General features: G+C 48.8%; 1 long non-coding RNA gene across 2 annotated transcripts in view; it reads right to left on the bottom strand.

The window, feature by feature from the left end:
• Positions 1–12236, bottom strand: part of LOC135968583 (uncharacterized) — a 31630-nt gene extending 19394 nt beyond the window's left edge. For both annotated transcript variants that reach the window (XR_010583481.2, XR_010583482.2), the window contains exon 1: positions 11786–12236. This is a non-coding gene — a long non-coding RNA (uncharacterized lncRNA). The remainder of the gene's footprint in view (positions 1–11785) is intronic.
• Positions 12237–13362: the final 1126 nt, after the last annotated feature.

Below are 13362 nucleotides of genomic sequence, written 5' to 3'. Positions count from 1 at the left end.
AAGGATCCAGAAAGGCACAATCCCGTTCTCCTCGTGCTGCTTTCTGGGTTCCAAGTTGTCTAACGAGTCCTGCATAAACCCCGGGCTGGGGAGCCAGCCAGGGCCCAGCAGCACCCAGCTCATGCGCTCCACTCACCCCAGAGGACCACGGAGGCCCCAGCACGCTCTGTCCGCGGGGCAAGACACCAGAAACAGCCACAGTTCAGGGTTCTGCCACCCGCCCCGCTGCCGTCATTACCTCCTGGGATCTGAATTCTCATTGGTTGCAAAGGTGATCCCACAGCTCCGCTGCCTTAATTACCTGCTGGGATCTGAAATTGTATTGGTTGGAAAGGGGATCTCATTGCTCAAGCACTCCCTGCTGCCTCCTTGCAAACAACATAAAAAATCCAAAACCCCTTGTAAAGAACGTTTACTATAACCTCAAAACAAGACACATCCCGAGACCAAGGAAGATACACACGCACATCTGACACCCGGTGGACGTCAGTGACCGACGCCACGGCTTCCGTGTGGCGTGTGAAGCAGGAGGCCTGTCACGGTGACTCAGGCTGGGGTCTGAATGGGGGTCTTCCAAGCAACTAGGCAACCAGGACGCACACCCCAAAACCCAAGTCCCCGCACTCATGTACCTGGCAGAAATGCTGCGTGGCCATCGACGCCAGTTGTGAACCAAGACCGATCTGTGTCCTGTGGCCCTCACAACGTCCGTACATGCCTGGGCCCAGCAGAGGCCCGCACGGCACCCTGCTCGCCTCCAGTGGGGCTCTCTCCTGCCAAAGGGGATGGCCCTGAAGTCCGTTGAGATTTCCAAAGCTCTACAAAGTCGTGCTTCCTCCTGCTTGTTCAGAAGGCCTAAAGCCCTGAAGACACCAGTGAGAATTGACCTAGCCTCTTAAGGCAGCTCAAATACCTAAACACAGGAACGCTGGACCTCTCTGCCCTCGAGAGCAGCCGATAACACACTGGGCTAAGCAGAAGGTACAGATGTCACATCCAGAAGCCAGTGGCGCTCAAGATTGCATTCCAGGAGCCGCCCATGTGAGTCCCTCCAAGGCTTCCAAGTCCCACTTGATTGTTTTCATCGTATCTCTATAACATCAGAGACATTATATCTCACGGTATCTATGAGATCGTCTCCACTTTTATGAGCACATATGCTCCCTGACTTACCATGGGATGAAACTGTTCCAATAAACCCAGCGTAAGCTGAAAATATCCTAAATAGAAAGTGCATTTGACATCATAGTTTCAACTTACAACGGGTTCATCCAGAGGCAGCCCATCTTGGGCCAAACAATGCACTGAGTGTGACTAGTTCACACCATCACAAGGTTGAAAAAAAAAATCAGATATGTAACAATTGGGAGCCAGGGACCCTCTGTATTGGGGCTCCTGTCTTCAGAGACAACAGAAACCTCTTCTTAGACAAGAATCACAATTTATAATCCTCAAAATGTTAAACTTAGTTTAACAATCTAGACGTTCAAACAAAGCCAAAGTAGGCCCACAAGGCCGTTTGTGCCCTTCACTAAGACGCACGACTCTATAATAACCCTCACCACAGCCCCTCAGGGTGGGTCCCAGAGGCAGTTGAGGCTTGTGGCTACGGACACTAACGAAACCAAAATCAGAGTACGCAGGTGCAGTCAAGTCATATGACTTCTCCACTAGCATGTGCACAAATGTTCATCAGCAAATCTCATCTTCGCTTTACCTCCCTCCCATGACCTAAAAAGGAGTCCACTACACACACCCATACACACACACACCACTTCAAAAACATAATTAGTACTTGCATTCAATTCTGGGCATTCGGAATAGACCTAATGGGTGATTAAATCTTTCCTCCAACCCATTGCTTAGTCTTCTTAGAGGATGAAGGATTTTGCATAACACAAGTCAACATATAAAAGATCTGCTATAGAAACAGACTTTCAAGTGGTCCTCATTAGAGTGATTCAACTAATATACAAAGGACCCAACACACAGTGTATATTAGAAGAATGATTAATTTGTTCCCCTAAAAATCCTAATATCTACACAGAAAAAATACCCAATACACATTTTATCATTCTTTACCAGTATAGTCATACAAAGGAGTATCACAAAAGCAAAAGAACACATTTGGTTTGACTCACAGTTCTAAGTTTAATATAAAATTGCTAAAACCACCAAGACAAACATGACTATGAAATATTTAACGATCTTCACCTAAATTCAAGTCACCATTCAACCACCAATACCTCTGCTCTCCTTACGGGAACTTTCCAAAAGTAAATTCTGGAATTAACAGGACAAAATTTTCTGGTGACAGAAATTAGGAAGAAATTGGTTGAAGGCCGTTCCTTGGCTGTCAAACTTTTTCTCAATAATATTTTGTAAAATAAAAGCGTCAAACAGATCTTTACATTAACTTACAATCTATCAAGCAATACTGGAGCAAGCTTTAAATATTAGCCACATTCTGTCAGGGCTGACTAACATTAAATCAGTATCAGTCTCATGTCTTGTAGGATCCACAGCTCATCTTCTTAAAACCACTTAAGATTTCATAATTAACTCAATTAAACAATGTAAGTCATCTCCTTGATCTTTGACATGAAGGGGTAATTTTCCCCCAAAATAGTACCTCTTTCCTTGACATGATTTAATCTGTGGTTAGAGTATTTAACAGGATTTCTTTCCTTCTTAGAAAATAAAATATACACCTTTCCAATATGAAAAACTCTAACTGATAATGCCATAGCTTACCCAGGTCAAAAGCATTTTTTTTTAAGTTAAAAAAAGAACCTAACTGCATCTTTGGACCTTATGTGAGGTAGTGTCCAGGGCCACTGGGACCCCTACTTGGCCAGTGTAGCTGGGTACCAATTAAAGACAGAAACCCAAGCATTCACTCAAAGCCCCTTCCCAGCTGTTCATCCTAGTGGAAGAAGCCATGAGTACAAACGAATGCGGCATTCTACGGAGGGCTTTGGGGATAGGCTGCTTGAGAACATCAAAGTGGCTCACGTCCCCCGAGTATAAAGCCAGTGACTGCTCTCAGCTTCCATCCACAGTAGCCAAGGTCTGGAATCACCTGAGTGCCCGTCAACAGGGGATGAAGGGAACGTGGCCCGAACACACACAGGAGCAATACTCCACCACACAGCGGAGAGCCCTGTCATCCGCGGCAGCATGGATGGAGTTGGAGGACATTACGTTAAGCAAACGAGTCAAGCAAGGAAACGGCTCATGTTCTCACTCATAAGCAGGAGCTGAGAGCAGATCTCATGGAGGCCAAAAGTAGGTGGTCAACAGGGCCCAGCAGAGCCCACTCATAAGCAGGATGGGCAGAGGCTGGTAATGTGCACAAACACACAGCCTAATGGGAACACGAGACCTACTATTGATAAATCAGCAGGGGGATGGCAGTGGGTCATCTACTGTGTATTTCAAAACAGCTAGGAGAGAATAACTTAACATAACCAGCACAAGGAAAAGAAACTATTTAAAGTGAAAGACATCCCAAGTACACAGATTTCATCAATATAGGGGTGAATCAAGGTATCACATGCACTCTGAAAATATGTACGTATATTATGTATCAACAGAAACAAAAACCAATGACAGAACCATTTGCGAAGCACGTGCAGGAGAAGAATGGGAAGCCTGACATGGTGTGGCTGTGTGTCCCCACCCAAATCTCATGCTGAACTCTAACCCTATGTTGGAGGTGAGCCCTGGTGGGAGGTGATTGACTCATGGGGGTGGTTTCTAATGGTTTAGCACAATCCCCCAAGTGCTGTCCTCATGATCGTTCTCCTGAGATCTGGTTGTTTGGAAGTGCATGGCACCTTCCCCTTCACTCTCTCTCCCCTTCCAGCCATGTGAAGACATGCCGGCCTCCCCTTCACCTTCCACTCTGATTGTCAGTTTCCCCAGATGTAGAAGCCTGTACAACCCACAGAACTGTATGCCGATTAAACATTTTTTTTCCTTATTACCCAGCCTCAGATAGTTCTTTATAGCAGTGGAACAACAGTACAGTCCTCAGGACCAGCAATGTTTTCCTTCTACCCAGCGGCCAACAAGGTCCTACACCGTAGCTGGTTTTCCAAAGCTTTGCCAGAATGCTGAAGCTGTTTTGGGGATACTAACTTTCCCCATCTCTGGCAAACCAGATGGGGCATCCTATTTGCCTCTTACCACCTTTCTCAGAGAAACCCCACCTCTGAAACAGCCTCCACCAGGGGCCTCCTTCAGCAGCAACAAAGCTGAGTGTTCCTTGCACTTCCCTTCTTCTGAACAAGTCAACATCTTAAGCTTGTTTTTCCATCTTCCCAGCTCATTGAAAAAAAATCTTATGCTTTCTATTTTCCTGACACACACACATGGAAGAGAAGTGCCGTGAGGGCAGGGGCTCTTGTTTTCCCGGATCTGAGCCTGGCCCTCAAACACTAGCCGAATACTAACACGATATCCAGAGGCAGAAATGCAAATATCCATATGACTTCAAATACCCTAAGGACCTAACAGGCCGAGTGGCCCATGTAACTATGGTGTGCTGGGCCATTCAACTGGTGTCCAAATCCCTGTCCAAGTGAGCTCTTTAATTTCGAGACTTTTCAGACAGCTGTTTTGTTGTTGTTGTTCTGTTTTGTTTTTATTAAAGGGATATGTTACAATTATAATCAAGAATATCCCAGGCCGAGTGTGGTGGCTCGTGCCTGTAATCCCAGCACTTTGGGAGGCCAAGGTGAGCGAATCACCTGAGGTCAGGAGTTCAAGACCAGCCTGGCCAACATGTTGAAACCCCGTCTCTACTAATACAAAAATGAACCAGCCATGGTGGCAGGCACTTATAATCCCAGCTACTCAGGAGGCTGAGGCAGGAGAATGGCGTGAACCAAGAGGTGAGGCTGCAGTGAGCCAAGATCGTGCCACTGCATTCCAGCCTGGGCAACACAGCAAGACTGTCTCAAAAAAATAAAAATAAACCAATACTCCCAGTTAGTTCTTCACCAATGTCAGATACCTCAGTTTAAAGAAAAATATGAAAGCATGTTTTCATATTTCAGTGTTGAATTTAACCATATCTTTTAAGAAGATATGAAGATAGAACTTCCTCAAGGATTGGGGGAGAGAAAAGCAGTTAAGAAAATCTTAAAACCTCAGGAGAAAAACAAGTATGGGTTAAGACCTCAAGGCAAAACTTTTTCTTTGCACTTTGATTTCAAAAGAACAGAGATGCCCAAATTATGAACTCTCCCATCTGCATTTTATATTCGTCTGTGTCCTTTGAAAGGCTGGAGATGGGATCCCAGGTTCCAAAGTGCCTGGCCGTGGCTCACATCAGGCGGCATCTTTCACAGCCGTTTACTCCCCTGACTCTGCCTAGAGAGCTCTGTGGCCCAATTTACAAAAAAAAAAAAAAAAAAAAAAAAAAAAAAGTCCTAATTTACTCACGTTCATCACTTTGAGCAGAGTCTCAAGAAATGAGACAAATATTGAGACTCCACAGAAGCAAGTACTCTCTTCCAAAAAGTCAAGTGTCAGGTTCCCATGAGCCAGGCAGCTTGCTTACAGAAAGCACTGGCTGACTTGCTGGTTGAATGTTAAATGCATTTAAAATGTTAAGTGATCAAACGCCCCTCCTAGTGGGTGTGCGTGTTGAGCTGGCTGCAGTAGTGATGCAGACCACGTTCTTTCCTTTGGTTTTGCTTCAAGCAGAGCACCCCACACCCAGGAAGAGGCCGAAGGACGGCATCGAGGTCTAGGACAGATTTAAGGAGAGCTGCAGGCTGACTGCCTCATCTGCAAATAGTCTCTCATTTCAGAGAAAATCACTGAACAGAGTTCATAACACGTGAATTTTTAAAATTCATATTTCTAATTTCATCCCATTAGAACTTTTGAACCTCCACCTCCCACCTAGAGAACGTCAGCTCAAGCCGATCACAGCGCAGTGCGATTTTCTATAAATAATGTGCACGCCTGCATCTGAGCTGAGATGTGAATGTCTGGAATGTGCCTGCCAGGCCCAGGAGGAACTGCAGCAAGTGTGGGGACACAAGCCGCTAAGGAATCTGATTTGGAGGGAACTGGAGGCAACTAAAACTAGGTCCACTGGTTTTTCTTGGTAAGGTTTGACCAGGCAAACTGTTATCACTGTTGCTAATTTATGGTAATTGGCATGGGGACTTAACAGTAAGTAATTAGAGTAATTACAGAATTTGCTACTCAATTACAATGGCACAGATTCCTGAGAATGGAAGAACTGTTGCCCAGGAATAGAGTTCAAGAGGTCCTCCCCATGCTCCGAGGAACATGGCATTTCCACGCACCCCTGCTTTGGTCCCTGGCCACCACCATCCTGATCTCGGCCATCTGATGGCATCAGTCCCCAAAGCTGGAAACACCTGACACCTCTTGTCACCCTCCCATCTGCCCTGCCTTCCTCCAGTCCGGGATATTCAGGGATGCCCACATACAGGACCAGGAAACCAGGGTTATCCCAAACCAGTGCCTGCATTCAAAGTCCTCCACGGCAGCACAATCACCAATGGCCAATACTCCCAGAACCTTCCACCTCAAAACGGGAGCACATCTGGATTCAAGCTGACAATGCTGCATTCTCTTTGCCATGTACACATGGAGGCATGTCAGGTTCCACCTAAAGGTATCAGGTTCCACGCTGCTCAGGAGCCCAAACCTAGTCACTCTGCATGATCTCAATTCACCATCCACAGAGAAGCCTGCAGTTTTCCTCTGGTGCACGGTGTGGATGGTGGATGGTGGATGCATTTCCCCTGAAGACTCGGAAACAGAAGCCTGGCCAAGGAGGCCAGTCACCCCAGCCCCTGCAAGGCCCGGACGTGACCCTCTGCTGTCTGCACACAGTACCCAAGTCTAGCAGTGCTGGCTCTGTGGTGGGATCCATCTGGGCCTGCAGAGGACCCGGGGCACAGGAACCGTGCAGCCTGGCTGCAGCCGGAGGCCTAAGGGATCCCCACGAGGCTCTCCAGCCTAGGTGCCCTCACCACAGGCAGAGCCATGCAAGAGAGTTGCCTGCTGAACTGGAAACGCCCCAATCTGCTCAGCCAACACAGAAAGACAACAGCCACCTACAGCTGCTGAGCCCCAAAACGTGGCCACTGGGCCTGAAGGGTTGAATCTGGAATTTAATCTGTGAAGTTCTTTTCAAATGTGTTTAGCTATGTAATCAAATCTTTATTCTAATTCAATTTAAAGGAGCCTCTGGCTATGGGCTCCCTTGTCGGGCTTCACAGCTCCAGGGAGTAAGAATGGGAGAGAGAGAGGCCCAGAGCCTCTCTGCATTCTCCACGTTAATTCAACAAGTCATCATAAGGAAAGGCACTCCAGCAGGAGAGGTGTACACGGGAAGAACTGGGTTGGCCCTGACAAGCATGACCCCCATGGCATCACAGCTGCCTCAGGCAACAGGCAAAAGACAATGATGCCCACCTGGACAGGCCACCGGATGTGATGATGCACCCCCAAGCCCTAGTCCCACAGTAGCCAGAGACCACCTGCTGCTCATCCCGGGTGAAACAGGCAGAGCTACCGGAGCCCTCAAAAGCAGGAAGAATTAAGGAAGCGATTCCCACGACACACGTGACACTCCTTGGAGACAGACACAGGCTTCGCTGTGAAAGTGCAGAGGACGGTGGAGTCCCTAGGCAGGCTGCTTCTTCCAACGATCAGGAAGAAACCAGATCCATTTCCTTGTAGGAGAATCATTTGTACCGTGATTAGACAGAAGACAGAAGGTGGCTGATGTTATCAAATCATCAAGCACCTCACGGCTGCTTCTCCAAGGAAGGCCTGGAAACTTGCAGCCACCCGCGTAGGGGCCGCAGTGTTTACAATGGAGATACGGGTGACCGAGGTCTGGCTTCCTCAGGGAAGCTACATTTGAACTTTCACCACTGAGGAATCGGTCATTTACAGTCACTCACCCTCAATGCAGAAGAGGGCTCAAGACACTGCACCAGACTTCAACACTCAGGGTTCGGGTTAGGGTCAGGGTCAAATTCACACGTTTTACAAGATGTATTTCCTTGGGATGCCAGAAGAGATGCAGCTTCACACCCCTGACCTCCATGGTTTCCTTAGCCCCTTCACCAGTGGATCTCACCAACAGATGACACATCCACGCCTCATCCATGGCAGCACAGAAAACCACTTGGAAGACAGCCACTCCCACCAAGCTTCCTGACTTTGGTGTTTAAAATCTGCATCATTTAAAATCTGCATCTCATACGTGAGATTACACTCCTCCGAACAACGACATTGCCACTGTCATTTCACCCAAAAGGGCTTTAGGAAGTGACACGCGGTCCAGACGCCAGAGGTCGCCGGCCGCCTTACTCTAGCCTAATTCCTTTGTGCCTGTATGGAGGCTTCACAGATACAGCCCATTAATGACTGTATGAGAAGCTCAGGGCATAGACGAACTCAGTGCTGAATTTTTTCCATTTATCACCCTTTGTTTTGTCCAGAAGACAGCTGAGAAAGGCGGGGGCAGATCATCTCCTCGAGTGTAATGACTCTAGCCACTTCTCTTCACCCCAGGTCACCACTCAGTCAACACCCTTTTGAGAAACCAAAGCAATTCTGTTCCCTTCACTCCGAGTTCCAAGCACTAAATTCCTCCGTTTTATCAATTAGATTATCAAGCAGCCGTTTGTAATCTGGACTGCAATCTGATACGAAATTTAAAGCTAATTTAAGTTGCGGTAATAGCTCCTATTCACATTGTAGATAAGGCATGAAGGAAAACTTTAATCTGTTCATAGGACCAACTTTGTAAACAAACCAATTATTCAAGCAATGATTGTCTTCAGTTAGATGCAAATTACTTTGCTCATAAAAGATTTTCCAGTAGGAATTTTTAAATCCATGGTCTGTCTTTTCTGAGCCTGTCTCTGCACCTTCCCCTGAGTGCACAGCAGGACTTCTCAGGGCATCCCATCAGCAGACCCACTGAAGAGAATAAGCCCGCAGCCCCCAGCCCAGGAATCAAGTCCGAGCCCCAGCAGCCCCTCGTCCAGCCGGGGCTTCCTCACCAGCACAGCACCCAGAGGTCTTCCAGGTTTAATGCCACGTGTGCGTGGAAAGTAGAGTGCTGGAAGGAACACAATAGACATTCAACAATGCAAATTCCCCCCTGGAACAGCCCAGCAATCCTCTGTACCTTCCCCCAAAGTACCCATGCTAGGCAGGCGTAGAGTCCGATGGGGGTGCCTAGGAATCGGCATTTAACACTATTCTGATGAATAAAAGTTTGAGAGGTCGGTCAGCGAGAGGCTGTCGTGGCCTCCACTCATTTGCAGGCTCTGAAGAGACACAGATTCAGGTAACAGGCCAGACAGGACAGGACAAGGATGGGGAGGTGGAGGGCAAATTCCATGGACCACCATCCGCCCCGCCATCCCCACTGAGACTCCGTGATTTAAAGAGAGGCAAAGCCAGGGAGAAAAGATGCCCGCACCACACGAGCGACTGAGATTTCACCTAAAGCACGCAGCATGTGGCTGAGGGCCAAGGTTGGGCAAGCCAGGAGCACAGAACGGGGTTCACTGGCCCAGAGGTGTCTCCCACACCCACACCCCGTGCAGACCTCCCAAGCACTGCCTGTGTCTCCTGCCTGGTTTAGTTCCTCCCCGCCTTCTACTGTGTTGGTTTCTCAGCCGCCACCCACCACCACACAACCCTCTCTACAAGCTTGGTGGACTGAAAAGAGAGGGGGCGGGTAAGATCTGGGCTCTGGGGCCAACGTCCTGCCTGAGACATTAGTTCCAACCCACCTAGCTGTGATGTGAGCCCCCGAGATTTCTCAAATGTGAGATGGGAAGCTAACTGAACCCACTCACCAGGACGGCTGTGCAGACTGAGATTACATATAGCCACACCTCGGCATCCACCACACGTGGGACCCCAGTCGTGTTGCCCCTGATGGGAATCCCTCTATCTATGCCCCTTCTGCTACCAGAGCCAACTCCCAGCAGTAGCTGTGGAGGGTGCATCCTCTATTCCCACTCCACTCCCCTCCCATCGCTCCACGCCGTGACCTGCCACGCAGCGGCCACCAGCAAATCCGGCCCCACTGGATAACCGACCACCAGCCCCCCCTCACTTTGGGGCGTCTTCCACTTGCAGTTCCGAAGCAGGCCGAGAAACCGCCCTCAAGGGCAGTCACCTGTTCCTTAGTGCATGTAATGACCTGCCACGCAGGACCACCAGCAAACCCAGCTCCACCATCCAGGCCCCTGTGGATTAACCGAACCCCCACCCCCCACCTTGGAGCGTCTTCCACTTGCGGTTCTGAAGGGGGCCGAGAAACCGCTCTCAAGGGCACTCACCTGTTTCTTATTGCATGTAATGACCTGCCAAGCAGGGCCACCAGCAAACCCAGCTTCACCGTCCAGGTTCTGGTGGGTAACTGCCCCCGTCCCCCGCTTCCTCCTGGGGTGTCTGGGAGGCTCAGAAACTGCCCTCCACGGGCACTCACCTGTTCCTTATTGCACTAATACCTCATTTACAGAAATCCACTTTGACTTTCCAGCACTGCAGTTGTGACAATTTAGCAATCCTGCTTGCAAGCTACAAGAGCTTGAGGTCACGTCCACCTCACCAGTATCCCAGAGACCCAGCACTATCCCACTGTGTTTAAAATTCCAAAATACTCCTTCAAAATGCTACTGGCATTTGCTTTGCACATAAAATGCTAACAACCTTCAAGTGAAACAAATATCTTCAACAGTTTGGTACAACGACATGTGAGTTACACATCTGCCAAGTTGTAAAGCCTCATGCATTTATAACATTTTATGTACGGTCAAATGGTTCATTAATATAAATTATGAGAATCTCTAAGAAACAGGTTTTTTCTGGCATTAGATGACCTAAGGAAAACTGGGTTCTGGCTGGCTTGCGGGCCTGTAGAGACAGACATATCTGCTGACACAACCAAGCTCCTTCCCACTGATGTGGCCTCATCCCAGGCCCCTCACCCGGATGCCTGCAGGCCCCTGGAGGAGCAAGCTGACCTGTCCACATTTCTCAAATGCACAGCTGTTGCTCACACTGCAGATAGAGTTCAAGGCACGAGCAGGCCACCATGCTAAAAATACCACGCAGCGTCCACGCCAGGTGACGGTGGTTTTCACTCCATCCCAAAGCCCCAGGTATGAGTTTACAGCCATGATTACCACATGGATTTTTAGACCCTCGAGACATACTTTGTTTCCTTTTATGCAACAAAGTTAAAAGACTATCACTCAGATATCGGCTCTGAAACTGTGGAATAATTATTTGGGAACAGAGCCTCTGCCAGATCAGGATTAGCACTTGGGAAAACACCCCGTGACCTCGGTCCACACAAACCCATCCAGACCAGAAGCCTCCCGCACTGTAATTTCTGTGGATTTCTGTAAACGAGGTATTACTGCAATAAGGAATAGATGAGTGCCCTTGGAGGGCAGTTTCTGAGCCTCCCAACCACACGGCCACGTTCAGGCTGAAGCCGCACCACCTCCAGAAACACTGTCCCTCGCCGAGGTGTGCCTGGCTTCTCCCTTTTTCCAAAACTTAACAAAACTTGAAAAGGACAGGTCTGTGTAGAAAAACACAAACTACTTGCGATTCCTCTTCCCAGTTCAGGCTGTAGGAAGCTCGTCTCGGCCCTCACCGTGTTCTGACTGTGGCTTGGTTCCCATAAGAAATAAAGTCAGAATTCTAGTCCCTGTCTCCTGGGCAGTGTGGCAGGCATACATACCTTCAGTTATATGAGGAAAGGCGTGGCGAGCCCCCTTCCTTCAGTAAAACTGCACAGTTCCCAGAACCCTGATGCCATCTCCCTCACACCACTGTGAACACCTGGACAGAGCACATTTCAATGCGTGCACATTTGTGGGCTAGTTTTCTATTTCTCCACTAAATCACCCCAAATTTAGCGCCCTAAACTCTGACTTATTTTCTCACATTTCTGGAAGCTGGAGTCCAAAACAGGTCCCACCATCTAACGTCGAAGTGGCGGCAGGGCTGGCTCTGGGGAAGCCACCGTCTCCTTGCCTCCCGCAGCCTCTAGAGGCTTCTGCATCCCCTGGTCCATATGGCACCCACTGTCTTCAGGACCCACAGTGGCTCTGACGGCCCCTCAACTGGAAGACGCAGAAATGTCAGGAGCCCGGGAATCTAGTGCTAAGGCCAAGCCTCCCCACCCTCCCAGCTCCTCACACACTCCCGTGTGAGCTAATATAGATTCCACTTTAACTAGTGTCACCTGTGTAAGGGGTAAGTGCCCAGCTGTGAACTGGTTAACCTCGCCCACACAAACCCCGAGAATAAACTCACAGGCCATGGACCACTCCACAAGCAATAAGTGACCACCTGCTCAGGGACCTCCATGCCCCAGCAGAGCCCTCCGGTACCTCCTTGTGAGCTCAGACTGGCAGCAGGGTTCTGCAGCGCCACAGGGCCCTGGATAAAAAAGACAGCTCCCATATCGGGAGGCACCGCCCGCGGTTGGGTTCCCAGTACTTTAATAGCCCAGGTGGACAAGCCGGGGCGCATGCAACCCCATCACCAGAATAACGGCTGCACGTGGCGAGTGCACGGGTGGCCACCACTCAGCCCAGCTGGCCGCGCTAAGCACATCACCACCGTGACGCCCAATCAGATTGAACTGCTGGAACAGTCCCAGCATCGGCCCCCAAGAACATTCTGGATCACAATTCAGAGTAGTGATTGCGATCAGGGCCACATGTGGCTGAATGTTTTTACAGGAGGACACCACAGCTGGACTGACGCCACAGCTGGATCTGGCTGGACTGAGAGCATTTCCCACTGGACATTCTTACAACACCATTTTATTTGCGCTTTATTAAACTTCTATGGCTTTTTTCTGCTTATCTACTTTATGGGAGTGTTTCTTGTTCTTATGACTGCGGTGATACTTCAAGCTACAACTACCAATGTGTAAATTAGTTTGGAAGTCGCCTTATCATTAAACATTTCACAAGCAAGCAGTCAGAGGCACCTAACCCGGAGGCCTCTTTTCTTCTCTGAGCCAAAGCTACCTTGGACTCAAAGAAAATGGCACATGGAGGGGGGCTGGATCTCCAGCGCCCATTCCTAGGGAGCCCCCTGGGGAGCAGATATGGAGGGAGAAGCCCTGGGTTATGGCACTGTCGTACTAAAGAAAAGTCTGTTTGGGTAATGTAAGCACCAGACTTAAGAGATTAAGCAAACCATGAAAAGAAACTACTAACCACAGCTTCTCCAAAACAGAACTAAACTCCCTTCCTTTAGTTTGAATTGGAAAAGCAGAAGTGATGATCAGGATACAAAAAA

This window comes from Macaca fascicularis, chromosome 19 (genome assembly GCF_037993035.2).
Source record: "Macaca fascicularis isolate 582-1 chromosome 19, T2T-MFA8v1.1".
NCBI classification, from domain to species: Eukaryota; Metazoa; Chordata; class Mammalia; order Primates; family Cercopithecidae; genus Macaca; species Macaca fascicularis.
Note: the sequence above shows the minus strand (reverse complement) of the source record. Positions and strands in the feature narration are given on the sequence as shown.